Below are 23997 nucleotides of genomic sequence, written 5' to 3' on the forward strand. Positions count from 1 at the left end.
CTGGGCGGGGAAGGGAGGCGGCGGCGCTGGCGGGTGGAGGTCGGGGCGGGGACCAATTGCCGCGCGGACTGGCGCACACTCCGTGCCCGAGGCGGGCAGCCGGCCGAGGTTTATGTTAAAGGGTGCAGCGCTCCGAAGCAGGGCAGGGAATGAGTCACCGGAAAAAACGAGTTGAGATTCGCTTGAACGCTTGCATCAGTTGATACCGCCTCCGGGTGCCATCGCTCCCTGACGTGGCTCATTGACTGTAAAAATCATCTTTAATTGGAAATTCGGCCCAAAGCTCCAACTCCCCGTTACATAATGGAGAACTCGAGAAAATGAAGGAGAATGAGGAAGCAATTTCTGGAACTTTGGCAACCAGAAATTTCTAAAGAGGAAAACAAAAATGTTGCTTACCCTGGATTGAGATCAGTATTTATACATTTTCACATAAACTCTTAAATTTTGAGGCCTAGAAAGGACACTGGCCATCACCTGTTCATTCATTCACTTTCTCCTTTTTTTAGGCAAAAAAGATGATTTAGGTGGTGATATTAACAAATGAGAAAAATGAACTCCGTTTAAAAAGCTCTCATCACATTACCTGAGATATCGTCTATGAAACAAGGTGGTGTGTTCTTGCCCAGGATTCCTGCTGACAACTTTGGCAGAGGTTTGTCTCATTTCAAAGGAGGGCAAGGGATGAAGTGATAGAAGGACAGGAATTGGAGGGGGGAGCTTATAAATTATTACCCAAATTGGGCACTTTTAAGAGTGAAATGGGCATAAACCAGGCCTGCCCTGGGGAAAATAGGACATCTAGTATCCTTGTTTCGGGTGAGAGGTTTAGGAAGCATGTAAGGAAAGAGATTTAAGAATGTTGACAACCAGATGCAGTGGCTCACACCTGTAATCCCAGCACTTTGAGAGACCAAGGCAGGAAGGTCCCTTGAGCTCCGGAGTTTGAGACAAGAGTGGGCAACATAGTGAGACCCTATCTCTACAAAAAAAACAAAACAAAACAAAACAAAAAACGCTGAGAGCAGTGGCATAGGCCTGTAGTCCCAGCTGCTGGGGAGGCTGAGGTGGGAGGATTGCTTGATCCCAGGAGGTAGAGGCTACAGTGAGCTGTAATCGGCCACTGTACTCCAGCCTGGGCCACAGGGCTACAGAGCAAGACCCTGTCACACTCTCTCTTAAAAAAGCTGATGCTCCATTGATTGTAAACATATTTGCATTAAATATTTGCATCTCAGGACCAATCATTATCACTCAAGTTGGGGGTGAGGGGGACAAGTGACTGGAGAAGCCAGGAGAATGCACAGAGGAGAGTTGCTGTAAAACAGTGCCTGGGCCATATTTATGTGAGTGTGGGTGAGCACTTCAAAGATCTGCTGGGAAAGGGCAATGAGAGGCCTGGAAAGCATCCACTTTGGAGGGAGCTGACTCAATGCAACAGGGAGGACTGGATTGTGGCCAATTAGAATGAGCACTAGGCAGTGAGGCTGTTTTACATCCTATCAGTCTTATGTAATGCTTAGGTTGACATCGCGTTCAGAACCTTACCTCCTTTTCTCAGATGGCTCACTGGGAGATGAACTCAGCAGGCAGCACAGTGTCTCTTTGAGTCTCCTAGAGGCTCAGGGGCTGCAAGGAGGACTGGGCCAGGGTGGGGCTGGAAGTGGGTGACTAGATCAGCCTAGGCAAGGGGCTGGCTTCCCACTGGCAGAAGGGGCCCTGTAAAGCTTGGTTCCAAGATGCTAAAACCCCTCTTTTCCTCAAAATAATCATGTTCTGGTTGACTGCATTCCTCCTGTCAGGAAGGGGCTCAAATACCCTGGGATTTCTTGGAGGGGAGGAATTAGGAAACCAAAGGGGATTGCCTTATGCCCTATTCTGGTTATTACTGATGTACTGCAAATACCCCACAACTTAGGTGGTTTAAAACAACTACCATTTTATTATGCCAATGGATTGTTTAAGCCAGGGAGCTGGACAGGCACAGTGGGGACTTGATTCTGCCCCATGATGTTTGGGGTGTCAGTTGAGAAGACTCTAAGTCTATAGGTGCTTTGATAGCTGGGGGTTGCAGTCATCCGAAGCCTATGCACTTACATGAGTGGTACCTGGGCTGGGAGGACTTGAAGATCGGATGTACTGACTGGGGTGCCTATCTCTGGCTTCTCTGTGTAGCCTGGTTTCCTCATGGCATGGTGGTCTCAGCTTGGAGGGACTTCTTCCATGGTGGCTCAGGACTCAGTGTGAGAGTTTCAGCAAACAAGCTGCAGTGCCACTTCCCACCTGGGCTCGGAAGTCATGTAGCATCACTTCCACTGTATGCTCTTGACCTGATAGTTATATAGTTTCCTGGCTGGGTGCGGTGGCTCGTGCCTGTAATCCCAACACTTTGGGAGGCTGAGGCGGGTGGATCAGCTGAGGTCAGGAGTTCAAGACCAGCCTGGGCAATATGGTGAAACCCTGTCTCTACTAAAAATACAAAAATTAACCAGGCATGGTGGTGCACACCTGTAATCCCAACTACAAAGAAGTCTGAGGCAGGAGAATCACTTGAACCCAGGAGGCGGAGGTTGGAGTGAGCTGAGATGGTACCATTTAAGAAGGTTTGGGAAGCATATAAGGAAAGAGGTTTAAGAATGTTGACAGCCAGGTTCAGTTGCTCACGCCTGTAATTCCAGGCATGAGACTCTGTCTCAAAAAAAAAAAAAAAAAAAAAGTCATATAGCCCCCAGATTCAAGGGTAGAGGACACGGAGCCCACTTCTCAATGGGAGGAGTATCGGAGACGTTGCCATTTTAAAAAGCTGCCACAATGGGTTGATGATCTTACCTGTGGATTCTTGGAGGAATTTTCATTGACCTCATGAACCACTCCAAGCATGGGCAACCCACAGGAAGTGGCTATTGCAAATGGCCCTGCATGATTCCTCATTCCAAACTCACTACCATTGCCTCTCCCATGACCACAACTACTCATATCCCACTATAAATAGTGAAGGTCATTTTCCAGACTGAGTGAGAAGAGGGGTGTAGGGTTTGTCCTTGGAGGTCAAAGTCCTTGAAGGGGAATGATGCCACACAATTTTCTTCCTCCTCCTTCTTTTTCCCTTTTTTTTTTTTTTTTTTTTTGAGACAGAGTCTCCCTCTGTTGCCGAAACTGGAGTGCTGTGGGGTGATCTTGGTCACTACAACCTGTCTCCTGGGCTTAAGCTATCCTCTTACCTCAGCTTCTTGAGTAGCTGGGACCACAGGTTTGAGCCACCACACCTGGCTAACTTTGTATATTTTTTAGAGATGTTGTCCAGGTTGGTATTGAACTCATGAGCTCAAGCAATCCGTTTACCTTGGCCTCTCAAAGTGCTGAGATCACAAGCATGAGCCACCATGCTTAGCCTGAGTTATCTTCTTAAAAGTCCATGCTGGTTGTTTTGTGGGCATTAGCAGTACCTGGGTGGAGGCTTTTGCAGTAGGCTGGGGAGAGAAAATTGTGGCCTGGCCTATGGTGGTAGTAGAGGACAAATTGATGACACTTTAGAGATAGACCCACTAGATATACTATTGCCAATGAGGTAAGGAGTTGGGGAAAAGGAGGAATCATGGATGACTTAAGTTTTTTAATGAACAACTCGGGGGATGGTGGAGCTGTTTTCTTAAATGGTGAGAAATGGATGGCAACCAGATTTTAGAGGGAACATCTGGAGTTCCTTCCTTCCATTTGGACATGTTGAATTTGAGATGGCTGTGTAATCCCCAGATGGGTGCTGAAGATACACATTTAGAAGTTGTCAGCATATAGACGATTTCCAGTCACGGGCTTAGATGAAGTCATCATGGGAGGAAATGTAGCCAGAGAAAAGAAAGGAATCAGGACTTCATCACGAGGAATGCCAACAGTTTCAGACTGGTTGTTCTCAATCTCTAGTATGCATCACCTGGAAGACCAGATAAAACACAGATTGCTGCCTCACCTCTCCCACCCCAGGATTTGATTCAGCAGGTCTGGGATGGGGTCCAAGCACCTGCATTGCTAACAAGTTCTTAGGTGATGCTGATGCTGCTGGGCCAGGACCACATTTTGAACCGGAGGAAGAGACTGAGAAGGGACAGCCAGTGAAGTAGGAGGGAAACCACAGAGGGTCCTGTAAGCTAAGAGGAGGGTGTTTCGAGAAGGCAGAGCCAGCTATTGAGAGGCCAAGTCGTGTGAAGACGGGAGTGCTCACTGGATTTTGTGACATGGAGGTTTCTGGGGACTTGAGAGACATTTCAATGGACTGGTGAGGGCAGAAGCAAATTGAGGGGGGAATAGAAGGTGAGGGAGTAGAGGCAACACTTCCTGAGTTTTACCCTGCAGGGAGCAGAGGAGTAGGCAGGAGCTGGAGGAGAGGGTGGGTGTTAGAGAGGTTGTTTTGAACTCTAATACCTGGAGGGTCCTCTTCGGGTCGGGGTACATTCAATGGTATATTCATGTCCTCACAGACCTTCTTTCTTCCCTCTTTCGACTATTCCCTACCCAAGCTGGCATAGATGACTGAAGCAGTTTGAGACATCACATGGCACAGCAATTCAGACAGAAGAAGACAACAGCTAGCCTGTTTGTGTGGTCTTCTCTTAGGCATGAGGAATGTTTTCCCTAAAGATGTGAATCATGAATTTAAGGAGAAACTATTGTACTGTTGCTGCACAGAATGATTCATATCTCCCCACCCTTTAAAAGCATTCAGTGCTTCCTTAATGGCTAGACTTCAATATCTGCAGTTAACGTTTGCAGTCAAGATCTCTGTGAAACATTTCTAATGATGTCTCTTTCTCTCCCTCTCTTTCTCTTTGCGTCTCCCTGGGTGGAAGCCCTGCAGGACCACTTAGCCTCCTTTAATTGCCTTGCTGAAGGTCCACTTAAGTAGTTCTCTCAGCCCTGAATATCTTGACCCTACTTATCTTCTGTGGAGTTCTAGTTCTGATGTGTCCTTTTCTCTGAAATACTTCCATATCTTCCCATCAGAAGTCAGCTGCCTTCCTTCTAGCTCCAGCAGCAACTTGCTTCTATTATCCAGTTCCATTTTAAACTGCTTTATTATTTAAAAATTTATTATTGGCCAGGCTCAGTGGCACACGCCTGTAATCCCAGCACTTTGGGAGGCCAAGGCAGGTGGATCACCTGAGGTCAGGAGTTCGAGACCAGCCTGGCCAACATGGTGAAACCCCATCTCTACTACTCTACTAAAAATACAAAAATTAGCTGCGCGTGGTGGAGAGCGCTGTAATCCCAGTTACTTGGGAGGCTGAGGCAGGAGAATTGCTTGAACCCAGGAGGCAGAGATTGCAGTGATCCAAGATTGCACCACTGCACTCCAGCCTGAGCAACAGAGCGAGATTCCATCTCAAAAAAAAAAAAAATTATTTAAAGCCCTGTTGGTCTTTAACTAGACTATAAATTCCTTGGGAGGACAGCCTGAGTGCTGTGCCCAGGAAAATCAGTTAAATGATGTCCTGAATGTGGCTTCCTCTCCCATCCACTCATATTGCTCTTCTTCCTGTTTTCCCCTTGGTATCTACAAAAAATTTCCTTTTCTCTTTCTAGCCATGTCTAACTGTCTAGCTGGGTGTGAGGTGTCTCAGCCAGCCAAGACAATGTCAGTGTCACCTGGAACCTGTGCAGCATGTGGGCCCTCCTCCACTGGCTGTCCTCTGCATCGCAGCTTTTATGGACTGTCTGATTTTCTCTGATCTTCTTTGTTCCCACCCTGGACTTGGCTTCTGACTTTATTTTTCTGGAAACCGGAATCTTCCTGTGTCTTTACTGGCAGTTCCTGAGGCAATGGTAATTTTCTGGTCCCCGACACCAGTGAATGATCAGCAGCTACCCTCATTCATCCCCTTCCTCGGAGTGTGCCAAAAAGGTTTTCTTTTTATGTAGATTATTCATAAGGCGTATCAGTGTGATTCCAATTGGTACAATCAAGGGTGGGGGCGGCGGGTGCCATGTGGGGAGAGGCTTTTCCTCTCATGATTTAGATCCGTGAGGTGGGTAAATAGACCCATGAGGTGGGTAAATGCTTAATAATGCACTTCAATGCCTGGTAGAACTCATTTTGCCCATTACTTTCTCTTAGCTTCAGAATATTTTCTGATATATATGTCAGATGTATTTTATATATATATATGACATATATTACAGGCATGTACCACTATGCCCAGCTAATTTTTGCATTTTTAGTAGAGACTGAGTTTCACCATGTTGCTCAGGCTGGTCTCGAACTCCTGACTGCAAGTGATCCACCTGCCTCGGCCTCCCTAAGTGCTGAGATTACAGGCATGAGCCCCTGCGCCCAGCCTGATATTCTTGATTATTTCTCTTTCCAGATTAACTTTGTAATCATGTCAAATTCCATGATACCTATGGTTGGAATTTTTTTATTGAAATGACATTGCATTTAAGAATAAATTTGTGAAGAATCATCATCTTTATATAAAATGTTTTGCCTTGCTCCCATATCCAGGAAATAATTCGAATGTTTACTCAGGTGATTTTGTGCACCTCCCAAGAGAGTTGTGGCAGATGCTTTTGAGACCTTGCCCTGTGACCCTTGGCCCATCTGAGTTCGCCTGTAACTAAGGCTTCTAGAATGCTGACACCTTCCCACCCTGATGCCAGCCTTTCTCTTCTCTGCTTGAGGACTTTTTCTGGCATCACCTGAGCTTGCCGCACCCTTCTCCCCAGGAGCACCCCCAAAATGTGTGGACTCAGGGGTCCCAGGGCAGTTCTCCCCAGTGGGAGATGAGAGTCAGTCTGTGGAAAAATGCTCCAACTCCCCACTCTTGTGGCTGGATGACCTGGTGCTAGCTCCCAGAATGTTCTGGGTGGGGTGAAGCCCCAGTTCCTCATGGTAATTGATCCATTACCACACCTGCACATGTGTGGATATTAAAAATGGAAAGAGTTGTAGTATGTGAATCTTAGAAGCTGCTGAAATTCTAGGGAAACAAAGGAGGGAAGAAAGGGTGTTCTCACTTCTACTTGGGGTACTACCTGGCAGGGGGGTTGGGTGGAAAATCCCTGGGGCATCCTGAAGCTTCCAGAACCTCCATAGTGGTCACTGTGGTGGCCCATGGAAAAGGGGTTGGCTCCAGGGGCTTTGAGCCTGAGAAAGGGACTTGTTCATCATGGATGCTCATGCATGAACATGCACCTGTATTTCCAAAATCCTTGGGCAGGCAGATGCTGCTTTGTAGGAAACTGGGTCCTGTATTAGCAGCTGAGGAACCCAGATGTTTCTCAAATCTATCTTCAGTGCTCTAACTTTTTACTCCCAGCTCTTTACTTGGCCCTGGGAATTGGTTGGGGGTAGGGACAATAAAATAAAGAAGCATTTATAAAGGAAGCATGTTTTCTCTTCAGTTTTCTTCCCCTATTTCCTGTAATGAAAACTCGATTTGCTTATGCTATCATTACACGGTGGTTATTTCCAGCTACATCATGAATGGACCTTGTTTGTGATGAGTTCCTGAAAGTTTGCATGTAATTCAAGATGTTTTTGAAATAAATGTGTGAAAATGTGTCAAGTCCATTAACTGTATAAATGTACATTATGTAAAATGGGCCACTCCTTCATCAATGTATTTTGTAGGTCCATATTCTCAGATGCTGGGTTTGCAAGGCACATCTTCGAGCAGTGTTCATGTGACTCCTGACCTTGTGTAGCTGGGATCCCTCACACAGTGTTCTAGGAAGAAGGCAGTGCACCCTCTTAGAGCACTGCCTTCACCCTACATGTGATTGTTCTTCATTAGGATGGCCGCATCCTGAGGCCCCCTGAGCCTTCTCCCTCAGCTATAACTTCATCTTGTTACTTTGACTGTTGCCAGCCAGGTCAGCTTCCAGGCCTGCTGTCCTGACCACACTGGTCTTTCCCTCCAAACCCTTGGTGTTCAAGACACTTGCTATTGGTGTGTCACATGTTAAAATTCTAACTCTGTACCAACTTCTATTCTCTGTCTTGTTTTCAGCTTTGTTTACTCATCCTGTGGTATTTTATTAAGAGACAGGCAAAGAGTTTAATGGTTTTCATCTTCTAATGGACTTTTATTTCTTTGAATAGGACTTCATGCCAAGGCTGAACTGAGAGCAGGGCTGGCTTTGGGTAAGTGATAATTGCCTGACTGGGACAGCAATGGAAAATCCCTCCACATTTTTAAATAAGTGACATCTGAAAAGAAGTTAATAGCATATAGGGGAAGCAAAATCAAATGGCAAAATTAACAATATGAAAGTAAAAATGGTCAGAGGTGGCATCAAAGCTCATACACAGTAGTGTTCTTTTTTTGTTGTTCTTGTTCTTTTATTGAATATAGAAAATGAGACAAACTAGGATTGGAAATGCTGCCATTTAAAGCAATCTGGAAAGTTACTCCGAAAATTCTGGCTTATACTTGTTCATATTTTGCCTTTGATTTTTCTGCCCAGGAGAAGCATCTTGAGACTGCAAAGGGTAGAATGAGCACTGGAAGCTCAAATGGGCTGAGGGAGGAGGCAGAAACTTTCATGTGTGCCAAATGCATGCAGATCTCCAGGCCTGTTGGATCACATCTTAAGGAAGTAACAATTTGTGCATGACAGTGGAGTGTCATACCATGGCTCAAACCTCACATGCAGGCCTCTACCTTCTTAGAAGTGGTTTGTCTGAGATGATAAGGTGGCCCTATTTAACCCTAATGTACAAATAATATAAAATGGTGCTATGGCTTGAATGTGTCACCTCCAAAATCCAGGCATTGAGATTTTTTTTTTTTCCAGATGCAGTTTTGCTCTGTTCCCCAGGCTGGAGTGCAGTGGCACGATTTTGGCTCACTGCAACCTCTGCCTCCCAGGTTCAAGTGATTCTTCTGCCTGGGCCTTCCAAGTAGCTGAGATTATAGGCGCATGCCACCACGCCTGGCTAATTTTTGTATTTTTAGTAGAGTCAGGGTTTCACGATGTTGGCCAGGCTGGTCTCGAACTCCTGATCTCAGGTGATCCACCTACCTCGGCCTCCCAAAGTGTTGAGATTACAGGCATGAGCCACCGCACCAGGCCCAGGCAGTGAAACTCAGTGGCCAATGGGATAGTATTAGGAAGTGGAGACTTTAAGAGGTGATTCAGTCACTAGGATTCTTTGTGATTGAGATTCAGGCCCTTTTAAAAGAGGCTTTGCACAGCAGCATTTGGCCCTCTTGCCCTTCTGCCTCCTGCCATGTGAGGACACGGTGTTTCTCCCCTCTAGAGGATGCAGCATCAAGGTGCCATCTTGGAAGGACAGAGCAGCCCTCACCAGACACCAAACATGCGAGCATCTTGATTTTGGACTTCCCAGCCTCCAGGACTGTGAGAAATTCTTTCTACAATATGTCTCACAAGTCTTAAAGTCTTTGGTGATGCAGGTAGTGGTACTGAAATATCACAAATCAACACGTGGATATCTTCTTTGGCTAAAAAATATCTCCAGATGCTAGATGATACAAAGTTTGGGTTAGAGTGTTGGGTTAGAGATGGCAAGATAAAGAAAGCTACTCAGCCTGGTTTGAGTAAAATGCAGTTTGTTATAATAAAGCCACAGATGGCAACCATCACGGAGCTGGCAGCCAGGCCTTGTCAACCTAAATAACAAACATTTTGAAAGGAAAATGACATTTATTTGGGAATAGGCATTGCAATGGAAATGCATGTGCTATAATACGCTATGTGCCTATTCAGGGAGGTAAAGGAAGACAAGAGTTTTTTAGAGGAAAAACAAGGAGGGTTACATAATTGTTTTTGGGATAATTATCCTTGACTACAAGGATCAATAACAAGGGTAGTACCAGTTTGAGGTTGGACAGGCAGTTGCTGGGCAGATGTCCTTGTAGAGGTACTTTTTTGTGTAATGTGGAGATGGACTTTGTGCAAGGCTGTGATTTTTGCAGTCTTTTGTGATAGTTTGTGCATGACAAGCCTCTCTTCATGGCCTCTTCTGGCTATGGGGATTTTTTAACATAGGTGACTTCATTTTGATTCTGAGAGCTTTCACAGCCTCAAGTCGCAGTATTTAAAACACTTGCTTCCCCCCTCCTCCTTTTTTATGATCATTGAAGTTATTTTTTTCTTGTAAAAGCAATACATATTCAACAGACATATTGGAATATGTAGATAAGACTAAAGAAAATAAGAATAAAAGAAAATATCTAAAATATAGATAAGAAAATAAAATATTCACAATTCTACCCCATTCACTTTACTTTTTTATGTACATATAATTTTTCCTTACCTAAATGCAATCATAATTTTTGAGCTAAGCTCTGCCTCCACCCTATATTCTGCAATAATATTTTGGCTGCATAGTATTCCATCACATAGCTGGGAAGAACATCCCTATAGCTAAATAAGTTGTCAGATGTGCATGGTTTTGTTTTGTTTTGTTTTTGAGATGGAGTCTTGCTCTGTCACCCAAGCTAGAGTGCAGTGGCATGATCTTGGCTCACTGCAACCTCTACCTCCCTTGTTCAAGTGATTCTCCTGCCTCAGCTTCCCAAGTAGCTGAGACTACAGACACTAGGCTAATTTTTGTATTTTTAGTAGAGACGGGTTTCATCATGTTGGCCAGGCTGGTCTTGAATTCCTGACCTTGTGATCCACCCACCTCGGCCTCCCAAAGTGTTGGGATTACAGGCGTGAGCCACTGTGTCAGGCCACATGGGCATGTTTTTAAGTTTTTGAGGCATGTAGTCAAAGTGGTTGCACCAATTTACACTCCCACAAAAGCGTGCTTTGAATCTCCCAGCATGGTATTATCAGTTTTTTCCTAATCATTTACCAACTTTTAGTAAGTGAAAATGGCATTTGTTTTAGTGAATGATTAAAGCTTTTTCATTGCTGTAAAGTTAATTGTGAAACCCTGGCTTTTACAAAGAACCTCAAGAGACAAAGTGGGGAGGAAGCATATTCTAACAATTTTTAAAGTCACTGTCTTTTTTAACTGTCTTATCTGGATAAGGAACCCAGCTATGCCTGTAACTGACTTAATACCCCATGTTTCTGGTTACCTATGTAAATGCTGATGTATTCAGCTTAGAATATCCTAAAGTTATTTTCCCTTTATAAATGAACCAGAGAAGTATGTGAAATTATGATAGAAAAGTTTAGAAAGTTGATAATTTTTTTTCCAGTTAGATATCTGTGAGAAATTATCTTTATTATCTTTGAAATTCTTCTTTTTTATTGTGTAATATACTTTGCCAAGGCAAGCTTTTCTCTTTCAATAACACTCTTTGTTTATAAGAAACTATGTCCGTTGCAATAATTCTGTTGAACAATTTTCTTGCTTTCTGCTCCATCTTTTCCTTCTCTTAAGAACAGACAAAAGAAATTAGAATAAGAATGCTATATTTCATTGGTATTTTTCAACTTTCTAAGATTTTGGTGCTCAAAAAATTGTATAGAAGCATTCTTATGTATACACTGCTTTTATGTTTATTTGTTGGAATTGTTATATTCCTTCCCAGTAGAAAGGTACTTGCTTGAATTTGTGGAATTTGTAAGTGCAAATTATACATAACAATAATGCAAGATTGCTTATAGGATAATAACATTTCTGTGTGACCATCTGATGTTGACCATCAGGAGGGATTCACTTTGGGTTACTTTTCTAATGATGTTGCCAGATTTATCTTAATTTGTCCACAGCTTCTCCTAGCTTTTCTTGTCCCAGGGGCACACACTGGCAAGAAGCTTGAGGTGGTCAGGGAAGTAGTTTTTGTCCAGGAATTGATTTAATTTGGCTCACATGACCCCCTTGGCTGTTTCTAAACTTCACAAGGAAAAAGTACATTATCAAAATAAATCCTAAAATTTACAATAGAACAAATATATAAATGTAGAAAACTAGTTTCAGAACTGATTAAATAAAAGGAATCCACAGACCAAAATGTCAGTTTTAACTATAGTGCTCACAGCTGCATGTTTCATAGCTATAAGCCACATGTGCTCTTTAAATTTACATTAACAAAATTTAATAAAACTAAAATTTAATTCCTCAATCACATCTGTCACATTTTAAGTGCTCAGTAGCCACACATGGCTGATGTTGGTTGAATAACGTTTACTCTTGTTTTTAAGGGACGTACTGTATGTATTTTTAAGTTGTCTGTGTATTTTGATCTTGAAAAACCTTTTTAGCTGGAGAGAGACTGCTCCTCCCTGGGCCAGCCAATTCTTAGTGACAGTAAGGGACCCAGCTAGGAACTTGCCTTTGATATGAAAACAAACCAATCCTAAACCAGACCTCCCCTATCTGGCCCATGCAGCCTAGGAAGCAATATTCCTCTGCCTTAATCATCCCAGAGCCAGGTACTGGGCAACTAGAGATCACTCCTATAGAACAAAGACCAACAAAATTATGCATATGAGCCAATCCTAAACTGTTCACCCTGCACTGTCCTGACTTTCCCACTGAAGCCCCAGTGAAGGCTCTAGTTCGGCTTTCTCCTCATGTCTTTTGCTGCCTGATCACTCTGGTGTCTCTCCTATGTGGCCCTTCATGGCTTGCCATGCCGTCTGTTTCTAGGACCTGTGAGTACAAGAGACTTTGTTTTTTCCTGAGCCTCTCCTGTATTTCCTTTTGTAGATGTAGATGCTTATCTCATAAAAGAAACAAGGGGGCCAGGCGCAGTGGCTGCCGCCTGTAATCCTAGCACTTTGGGAGGCCAAGGTGGGTGGATCGCCTGAGGTCAGGAATTCGAGATCAGCCTGGCCAACATTTTGAAATCCCATCTCTACTAAAAATACCAAAATTAGCTGGGCATGGTGGTGGAGGCCTATAATCCCAGCTACTGGGGAGGCTGAGGAGGTAGAATTGCTTGAACCTGAGAGGTGGAGGTTGCAGTGAGCCAAGATCATGCCATGGTACTCCAGCCTGGGCCACAGAGTGAGACCCTGTCTCAAAAAAAAAAAAAGGAAAAAAAAGAACAAGAAAAGAAAAATAAACAAGGGAAATGCATACAGAAAGGAAATGAAAAACAGAAGTTACATATGTTCATGTTGTTCCCCAGACACACTTTAAAGAGTTGGGGTTTATTATTATTTTATTTATTTATTTTTCTGAGATGTGGTCTCACTGTGTTGCCCAGCTGGTCTCAGACTCCTGTGCACCAGTAATCCTCCTGCCTCAGCCTCCTGAGTAGCTGGAACTACAGGTGCTCACCACCCCACCTAGCTAGAGTTTATTGTTCAGGAATAAAGTTTAAGCTTTTGTGAGTGAGGAATATACTTTTCCGGCCCATTAGTGTTGAGCTTGTCCATGTAAATTATGCTAGCCACTGTCATGTCAGTGGATGCGGGGTGTCCGGAGGCTTGAAATGTGCTTGTCTTCTTGTTCTTCTGCCTCCATCATGAAAAGAGCCTGCCTTAGATAGCTCTTGGTCCAAAGGGGATGAAACACTCCTGGATCCAACCTGCAGTTCAGATTCAAGCCTGCCAAACTCAGTCTATGTTGGCCCAATCCCAGGCCACATGAGGATGCATAAGTGAAAATCAATTATTTAGTGTTGAATGCCAATGAATTTTGGGTTGATGTGCTATCTGATACCACACTTACCCTTTCATCTTTTCATTTTCTTCTTTTTGAGACAGTCTCACTCTGTGGCTCAGGCAATCTCAGCTAACTGCAACCTCCACCTCCTGGGTTCAAACAATTCTCATGCCTCAGCCTCCTGAAGAGTACCTAGGGTTATAGGCCCCTGCCACTGCACCTGGCTGATTTTTGTATTTTTAGTAGAGATGGGGTTTCACCATGTTGGCCAGGCTAGTCTGAAACTTCTGACCTCAGGTGATTTGCCCACCTCAGCCTCCCACAGTGCTGGGATTACAGGCATGAGCCACCACGCCTGGCCCCTTTATTTATTTTTTGGTATGAATTGTTCTCTCTGCTTTGAATATTCTCTCTATCTTTGTCCACCTGGGTGAAATCCCTGGTATACTTCCAGCTCCACATTCAAGTATCACATTTGCTGTGCAATATTCCTTGATTTATTTCCTTCTACCATCTAAATATAGTTGTAAGAGATATGTTTTAAAAGCACCCAAACTTTAAACAAATTTTCTACTCGTCTTCTATGGACCAAATGTCTGTGTTCTCCCTCCATTGTCCCCCACTGCCACCCCTTCATATGCTGAAGCCCTAACCCCCACTATGATGGTATTTGGTGATGGAAACTTTGGGAAGTAACTAGAACACCTGATGGGATTAATGCCCTTATAAGATGAGGAAGATGGGCCGGGCATGGTGGCTCACACCTATAATCCCAGCACTTAGGGAGGCAGAGGCGGGTGGATCACGAGATCAGGAGTTTAAGACCAGCCTGGCCGACATGGCAGAACCCTGTGTCTAAAAATATAAAAATTATCTGGGCATGGTGGCAGGCGCCTGTAAACCCAGCTACTTAGGAGGCTGAGGCTGAAGAATCGCTTGAACCCAGGAGGCGGAGGTTGCAGTGAGCTGAGATGGCGCCACTGCACGCCAGCCTGGGCGACAAGAGGAAAACTCCATTTCAAAAAAAAAAAGAAAAGAAAGACAGAGGACTCTCTTTCCACATGTGTGCACCCAGGAAAGAGAAAGACCATGTGAAGACACAGTGAGAAGATGCCCTGTGCAACCAGGAAGAGGGCCCCCATCAGAACCTGACCATGCTAGTACCCTGATCTTGGACTTCCAGCCTCCAGAACTGTGGGAAGATAAATGTCTGTTGTTTCAGCCATCCAGCCTATGGTATTTGTTACAGTGAACCAAGCTGACTAAGATAGTACCTATTTACTAAAATACTGTTTTTGTTTGTTTGCTTTTTGCACAGCAATGATTGGAACTAAGACCTTGTTTTAATGAACACCTTGTTCTTTTTGAGACAGGGTCTCTTTCACCCAGGCTGGAGTGGAGTGGTGCAATCACAGCTGACTGCAGCCTCTGCCTCCCAGGCTCAAGTGATCCTCCTAGCTCAGCCTCCGGAGTAGCTGGAACCAGAGGTGCACACCACCATGCTCGGCTAATTTTTTGAATTTTTTTGTATTTTATTGTAGAGATGGGGTTTCACCATGTTGGCCATGCTGGTCTTGAACTCCTGGGCTCAAGCCATTTGCCCACCTCAGTTTCCCAAAGTGCTGGGATTACATTTGGTGAGTAGGAATATATTCTACTTTCATCTATGTTTATTAGATCATGTTGACTCAACAAATATTTATCAATCACTATTTTTGGTTCTAGGGATACAGCAGTGAATAAACCAAGTTCCTTCCCTTGCGGAAATTTTATTCTAGAATTGAAAAGGGGTGGGGGAGAGAAGTCTTCTGTGTAGGTGGAGCTACGGGGCTCACCCTGACTGCAGTGGGTTCAAGAGCAGATGGGAGGATGAGCTGGAGATGGCACTGTGGGATCTGCTGTGGCCTTTCTTGTAAAGGAATGCAGAGGAGTGGGGCAGTGGCTGGGGAAGGGATGAGGGGCCTAAGGAGGCTTGTCTGTATGCTGATGGGAATGATGATGGGAGTCCTTGAGTAACTGAGAGGAGATGGGACAGAGCGTGCAGGTGGGGAGTCCAGTCTTTGCTAGGAACATGGACAATCAATCCTAAGTAACAGAGAAGGGGACGGAGCACAGGACCAGGTGAGAGCAGACTGCCTGCTAGTGGGGCAGAAGCCCTGAACGACTCTCTGATTTGTTTCTGTTTTCCCCTTGAAGTGGAGACAAGGCTGTCAGCTGCAAAGGCAGAGGGAGCAGTTGACTGTCAGCAAATTGTTTTCTGGCGAATTGATCTGCAGCCCAGAAACTGGCTCTTGGGTGGATTGATCAGATTTTTCATTTTCTCCATCATTAGTTGCTATTTTTATTAAATTCTTCTTTCTGTCTTCTTTGTTATCGTGTTTAGTGTTGGGTTAATTTTTCCATTTCTTCTCATGTAACAATGAGAACATTTAAGGTGATGCATTTCCTTTTGAGCACAGCTCTCGCCCTGCCTCTCTTCCCCCATGAAACTGTTGCAGTACAAAATAACTTACTCAGCTTGGACCCCAAAGTCTAAATTCTAATGGGATGATGTGGGGTCTGTGGCAGTAATGAGGCTTCTCCTTTCCTACTTCCGCTTCCTCCCTTTCCTACTTGTGTGGCTTTCCTGGTATAAGTGCCATGAAAGCTTCACTACTTCATGGAACTTAAACAAGTGTGTGCTGCTTATCGTGGCTAAGCCATTTAAACCTCAGGAATTAATAGAAGAGTTACTACATGTTTTGTATGGGTTGTTGCATGTTTGAACTCATTTTGAATTATTTGTGTATTTGGGCTTTATTTAATATGAAGGACTATTAAATCACCTTGTGGTGAACCTTTTATCCCCTCCATAAGCCTTTATATCATTTACTGTCTGGAGTCTTTGAAATGTTCTATTTTAATGATGTTTAAGAATTAGATTAGATTGGCAGGGCACAGTGGCTCATACCTGTAATCCTGGCACTTTGGGAGGCCGGGGTGGGGACAGAGGTGGATCACCTGAGGTCAGGAGTTCAAGACCAGCCTGGCCAACATGGTGAAACCCCATCTCTACTAAAAATATAAAAATTAGCCAGGCATGTTGGTGCACGCCTGTAATCCCAGCTACTGGGGAGGCTGAGCAGGAGAATTGCTTGAACCAGGGAGGCAGAAAATGCATTGAGCCAAGATTGCGCCACTGTACTTCAGCCTAGGTAGCAAGAGTGAAACTCAAAAAAAAATTAGATTATGTACAAAAGTGCAGAGAAAAAGCCTATGAAGAAATACACCCCAATATCAGCTGTGGTTAATTCTGGGGAAGTGAATTCTGGATAACTTTCTTCTTCATATTTTCCCTCCAATTTTAAACCTTTCTTCATTAGCATGTATTAATTTTATACTTTTAAAGTGTTTTAAATGATAGAAAATTTAAATTTTTGTATATTGTGTAAATTGAACTATGTGAAAAATAATATGTATATTAAAAGGACTAAAAGAAATGTGCCAATACATTAACAGGATTTTTCTGGGTGGTAATGCAATGGATGACATTTCTTCCTTTTGCTAGTCTGCATTTTATTAGAATATATTTGTATATTCTTTATATTTTTCATAATGGAAAAGGTAATTTTATTTTTAATAAAGAAAATAGAATTCTGCCAGGATGTCCTGGGTACAGAGCTCTTTTTTTCATAGATGTTTCCTGCAATATAGAGAGTTTCTTGAATTTAAATATTCAGATTTAAGTTTTTCCTTCTTGGGACAGTTTTGTAACTGCCCAACAGGGTTCACCTTGCCCACTGCATAGACAGAAATGATTTATCAAGATAGGGAAATTGCAATAGAGAAAGAGTTAATTCATACAGAGCTGGCTGTGCGGGAGACCAGAGTTTTATTATTCCTCAAATCGGTCTCCTCGAGTATTCTGGGGTCAGAGTTTTTAAGGATAATTTGGTGGTAGGGGGGCAATGAGTTGGGAGGGTTCATTGGTTGGGTTAGAGATGAAATCTTAGGAAGTTGAAGATGTCCTTTTGCGCTGAGTCAGTTCCTGGGTTGGGGCCACAAGATCAGATGAGCCAGTTATCAATCTGGGTTGTGCCAGCTGATTCACCAAGTGCAGGATCCGCAAAATATCTTAAGCACTGATCTTAGGTTTTATAATAGTGATATTATCCCCAGGAGCAATCTGGGGAGGGTCAGAATCTTGTAGTCTCCAGCTGCATGATTCTTAAACCATAATTTCTAATTTTTTGACTGATTTGTTAGTCCTATAATTCAAAGGCAGTCTAGTCCCCAGGCAAGAAGGGGGTTTGTTTTGGAAGGGCTGTTATCATCTTTGTTTCAAACTATAAACTATAAACTAAATTCCTCCCAAAGTTAGTTCAGCGTACACCCAGGAATGAACAAGGAGAGTGTGAAGGTTAGAAGCAAGATGGAGTGGGTTAGCTCAGATCTCTGTCACTGTTTGAGTTATAATTTTGCAATGGCAGTTTCAGTTTTTCTTAATTATGCCTTTGATTATTTGTTCTAGTCTAATGGTTCTTGCTTCTTACTCAGGAACACCCTCTATTTTTGGGTTTTGATCTGTGGTCTCTATACTTTTGCAACTATTATCTTCTCTCTCATTTTTTCATCTCTTTATCGTTTTTCTCTTTATTCTGGGAGAGTTTTGCAAGTTTCTCCTCCATCTCAGTGCCCAAAGGAGAGCCTCTCTTATCCTGGAAATGGGAGTATAAGAAACTCATACCCATTTAGAGGAGAAATTAAGAAACAATCTGTGAATGCAGCCCAATTATGATGTAAAAGAAGTGAGGGGTTTTAGTGATATCCAAGAACCCTGGGAGCATGTTACGTGTAGGTGTCTGGGATTGCTGCTTGATCTCAAACCATGGGCCTGACTGGTTAGGATAATGTGGTGGGACAGGCCAACACAAGGGCCCAGGAGCCTGCTGCGAACCCCATCTGGCTCCTAGGGAGGGGAGGCCAGAGGGGGAAGAGAGATTTGCTGTCAAAAATGTTATTATCTTGCTGTGCAGAAGCTTTTTAATTAGTTCCATTTGTCTATTTTTGTTTTTGTTGCATTGCTTTTTTTTTTCTTTTTTTGAGAATGAGTCTTGCTTGGTTGCCCAGGCTGGCGTGCAGAGGCATCATCTCGGCTCACTGGCAACCTCCATCTCCTGGGTTCAAGCGATTCTCCTGCTGATAAAGAATGCCTGGGTTCCTGGCTAAACCCCACCCTCAAGCCTGGAACCTTGGCCCTAAGTGAAAGCAACTGACCCTGCAGGTCTTGGTTCCTGGCTAAACTCCACCCTCAAGCCTGGAACCTTGGCCCTAAGTGAAAGCAACTGACCCTGCAGGTCTTGGTTCCTGGCTAAACTCCACCCTCAAGCCTGGAACCTCAGCCCTAAGTGAAAACAGCTGACCCCATTTTTCTGCCCAAATGATTGCCTTTTTGGCCTGCCATGCCCCTATCCTGTGCCCATAGAAAGACTTCAGCTGAAAGAACAACATAAGTGGCTGATGCAAGTGGTTGGGGATGCAAGCTGCTGAGTATCAGGGATACATGCAGCTGAGCATCAGACTATGGATAGACACAGCTAACTTCAGACAGTGTGGCTTCAGGGAAAGATCACCTTCCTAGACCATCCCCTTTCCAATTTCCCATCTCTCTGAGAGCCACTTTTATTGCCCAATAAAATTCTCCACATACTACCCTTCAAATAGTTCATGTGACCTGATTCTTCTTGGACACCAAACAAGAACTTGGGTGTCAAAAAGGGCATGAGACTGTCACCCTGACCCTTCACTGAGCTGTTAACACTTAGCCCTCCATGGACTGCAGGCTGAGTAAGATGAGCCACTCCAGTTCCTGCCCATGAAGAAGGTCAAGGGAAAAATTTCATCTAAGTGCTTCAGCCTCCCAAGTAGCTGGGACTACAGAGGCGTGCCACCATGCCTGGTTAATTTTTTGTAGTTTTAGTAGAGATGGAGTTTCACCATCTTGGCCAGGCTGGTTTCCAACTCCTGGCCTCAAGTAATCTGCCTGCCTCTGCTTCCTAAAGTGCTAGGATTATAGGCATGAGGCACTGAACCCTGACTGTTGCATTGCTTTTGAGGTCTTTATCATAAATTCTTTCCCTAGGTCAATTTATTATTAAAAAGTCAGAAAGCAACAGATGTTGGTGAGGATGCAGAGAAAAGGGAACACATACACTGTTGGTGGGAATGTAAATTTGTACAACCTCCATGGAAAACAGTATGGAGATTTCCCAAAGAACTAAAGCTAGAGCTACCATTTGACCTAGCACTCCCACTACTGGGTATCTACCCAAAGGAAAATAAATCATTATATTAAAAAGATCCTGCACTTGTATGTTTATGGCAGCACTATTTACAATAACAAAGTCATGGAATCAACCTGTGTCCATCAACAGATGATTGGGTAAAGAAAATGCTTTTATACATACACCGTGGAATACTACCTAGACATAAAAAAGAATGAAATCGTATCTTTTGCACCAACATGGATGGAACTGGAGGCCATGATCCTACCTATAATAACTCAGAAACAGAGTTAAATATCACATTCTCACTTATAAGTGGAAGCTAAACAATGTGTATACATGGGCATACAGAGTGGAATAATAGACATTGGAGACTCCACAAGGTGGGAGGGTAGAAGAGGGATGAGGGATGAAAAATTACCTATTGGGTACCATTTAGATTATTTGGGTGATAGTTACACTAAAAGTCTAGGCTTCACTGCTACACAACATATCTATGTAACAAAAATGCACTAAATCTATAAATATTTTAAAAAATGTTATTTTCTTTTTGTCACCAAAGTTGGGCTCCAATCAGAGTCACCTGGGCCTCTAATGATTCCATTATTTTGATTGTATTAGCCAGCCTTCCTGGAGCACTGTGCGGTTTGGGCCTTGGGGATACAACCCTTTAGTTTTACAACACCGATCTCTCCCCCAGGGTGTGTGGTGCCCCATGGGGCTGATTTGCAGAGGCTTTCCCAGCACAGCCTCACAGTGACAGGAGCCACTACTCTCTGCAGCATGCATCCTTCTGCTGAGTGAGTTCCTGCTCTGCCCTCACAATGGGGAGCTGTCTCTCAGGGCCCAGTGCTCTCCCTGTCTCTTGGCTTCATCCCCAAGTCTGATGAAGTGCTAAGTTCAAATCATTACCATGGACTTCTGCACTCAATAGAAGTCCAGGTGGCCAGATGCGGTGGCTCACACCTGTCATCCCAGCACTTTGGGAGGATGAGGCTGGAGGATTGCTTGAGCTCAAGAGTTTGAGACCAGTGTGGGCAAATGAAACCTTGTCTCTACAAGAAATTTTAAAAATAGCCAGGCATGGTGGCGAGCACCTGTAGTCCCAGTTCCTAAGGTGGCTGAGGTGCAGTGAGCTGTGACTACAAGCTGTGAGGTGCAGTGACTAGAGATGGGTGGTGAGTAAGTTAGTGCCCAAGCCCTAACCTGTTTGTTTAGGCAAGAGCTCTGTCTTCTGCCTCCTCTCATATAAGCACTGAAATGTTAATCAGCAGGTAAGAGTTGAGTTAAACCAGGGTTGGAGTTTAGTCAGGTGAGTGAGGACCCGAGAGTTGAGGGTGTATATGAGTGAGTGATTATACACGTGAATCACAAAATTTAAGCCTGAAAAGTAGAGAAAGGAAGGATGGTAAAGAGGCAATAGGACCTGTTGTAGGTCCCAGTTTCTCTTATATAGTTAGGTAGTAATGATTTCTCATTACCTAGCCAGCACTTTTCTTTTCTTTCTCTCTTTTTTTTCGAGATGGAGTTTTGTGCTTGTTGCCAAGGCTGGCGTGCAATGGCACGATCTCAGCTCACTGCAACCACCGCCTCCTGGTTCAAGTGATTCTTCTGTCTCAGCTTCCTGAGTGGCTGGGATTACAGGCGTTCACCACTACACCCAGCTAATTTTTTTTTTTTTTTTAAGTAGAGATGGGCTTTCACCATGTTGGCCAGGCTGTTCTTGAATTTCTGACCTCAGGTGATCCACCCACCTCAGCCTTCCAAAGTGCTGGGATTGCAGGTGTGAGCCAATGCGCCTGGCCCTAGACAGCACTTTCAACTATTTGGGGACCATCACTAGGCAAGGCACTGTGTTAAATGATGATGTGGCACAAAAAAGACCATCTGTGCCATTCAAGAGAGGTCATCATATAATTCAAAGAGACAAAGTATTCCAAGTACTGTACTAAAAAGTGATAGATTCTGAGTCTAGACTCTTCACTTGACCATTCAAAAGTTTCCACAATGTGATGCTAAGCCATTTTTTGTTCTTATCTCCCCCACTTCTCTAAACAAATCCATTGTGAGTCCATCATCATTTCATAAGCATAGTTTTCCTTTCTCCCCTCTCTGCACCTTTTGAACACTGATGATGTTCTTCCTAGAACGTTTACTTGTATGACCTCCTCTAACAAAACTCACTTACCATCCTGAAGGCTGAGCTCAAATAAGGAATCCAGGAAGCCTTTCTAGTATCTTTAGCAGTAGTTGTTTCCTCTCTTCTCAATTGTTCACATGGTATCCACCATATGCAGATACTTGGATCACCTCTTCCAGCAGACAGCATGGACATTTTCCTGCCTGTCTGTGTAGCAGTGCCTGCCTTTATATAAGTAAGGGAAGCCCACGAGGAAAAGAAAAAGCATAAAGAACAAGGTTAGAACCAGATGGTTGAAATCAGCCACTGCCTTGGGCTTCCTGGTTGTCATGGATATGATATTTTCTATTGTTCGTTAACTCTGGTCTCTATGGTGAGCTCAGAATTAAAGCTAGAACTTTATAAAGGCAAGAAACGATTGGGAGTGGCTCACTTAATATTTCAGTGAAGGTGGTAGGCAGTGTCTTAGCTGGTTTTCTGCTTCTACAACAGAATACTCAAGACTGTGTAATTTATAAATAAAAGAGATTTATTTAGCTTACAGTTCTGGAGGCTGGGAAGTCCAAGATCAGGTGGCCACATCTGATGAGAGCCTTGTGCTGTTTCACAGCATGATGGAAAAGCAAAAGGTGAAGCCAGTGCCTGTGAAAAGAGGAGAAATGAAGTGGGCTGACCCACTTTATAACAACCTGCTCTCCTGAGAGCTAACCCAGTTTCTCAAGAACTGCATTAATCCCTTCATGAGGGTGGAGCCCCATGACTCAAACACTTCCCATTAGGACCCCCCACCCAACACTGCCGCATTTAGGAATTAAGGTCCCAACACATGAACTTTTGGAGGGATGTACTCAAACCATATCAGGCAGGCATGGGGAGGGGGGATAGATGGGGTAAAAGACTAAAATAAATACATGCTTTTCCAATGTATTTGGAAAATACATCCCCTACAAAATATTACATGTTAAGTTAGCTCAAATCTTGTTTTAGATCTATTTCATCTATTTCTGTTAGGACTGCATTATAACTCCTTCTACCAACTGACTCCCTTCTCACCACCTCACAATACATGGCATCTCTTAAAATGACCAACTCAGGGCTGGGCATGGTGGCTCATGCCTGTAATCACAGCATTTTGGGAGGCTGAGGCTGGTGGATCACCTGTGGTCAGGAGTTCAAGACCAGCCTGGCCAACGTGGCAAAACCTCATCATCTCTACTAAAACTACAAAAATTTGCCAGGCATGGTGATGGCTGCCTGTAATCCCAGCTACTTGGGAGGCTGAGGCAGAAAAACTGCTTGAACCCGGGAGGCGGAGGTTGCAGTGAGCCAAGATTGTGCCATTGCACTCCAGCGTGGGCAAAAGAATGAGACTCCATCTCAAAAACAAACAAACAAACAAACAAACAAACAAAAAAACCCTCGAAAAAACAAAAAACAGCCAACTGAATATGAAAAGTGAAGAAAAATAATCCATGTCAGGGATTTCAAGGAGTGTGTGTACTGAATGTGGCATATACAGGACAACACTGAAGAAGACATTGACATTAGTCTTTTGCGTTTCTCTCTTAGTAAGTAGATGGACCCAGATGGGACCCTCTAACTTAAGTAATAAGGTATGGAGGTAAGGGAGCTAGGGGAGCGTGGGAGACTTTCAATACTTGGGCTGCCTTTTGCCCAGCATTTACAGGATTGGCTTTGGCCAACATAAAACAGCAGCCTTAGGAAAGAGGTAGTGTATGGTCTTGGCTGTACCTTGGCATAGTTCAGTACCTGGCAGTAGCCAAACTGCAAACTTTGAGGACAGTTTCCACACAAGATCACTCTCTGTTCTGATGCCAACTATAAGTTTGAGGGCTCCCCCAAAACACCTTTAAGTTTTATAATTCACTAGAAAGCCTCATAGGACTCACTGAAAGCTATTATACCCACAGTTAAGGTTTATTAAGGGAAAGGGCACAGATTAAAATCAGCCAAAAGGCTAAGTACAGTGGCTGTCACCTGTAATCCCATTGTTGTGGGAGGCTGAGGTAGGAGGATTACTTGAGCCCCAGATTTTGAGG

At 43.8% G+C, this 23997-nt stretch overlaps 1 long non-coding RNA gene across 1 annotated transcript; it reads left to right on the top strand.

The window, feature by feature from the left end:
* Window positions 1–52: 52 nt before the first annotated feature.
* On the top strand, window positions 53–16532 carry LOC105719344 (uncharacterized). Its single transcript, XR_001107957.3, has 5 exons — window positions 53–655; window positions 8096–8137; window positions 9257–9413; window positions 15076–15171; window positions 15731–16532. It is a non-coding gene; the product is annotated as an uncharacterized LOC105719344 (long non-coding RNA).
* Window positions 16533–23997: the final 7465 nt, after the last annotated feature.

This window comes from Aotus nancymaae, unplaced genomic scaffold, assembly GCF_030222135.1.
Source record: "Aotus nancymaae isolate 86718 unplaced genomic scaffold, 86718_ANA_hifiasm-v0.15.2.pri h1tg000029l, whole genome shotgun sequence".
Taxonomy (NCBI): Eukaryota; Metazoa; Chordata; class Mammalia; order Primates; family Aotidae; genus Aotus; species Aotus nancymaae.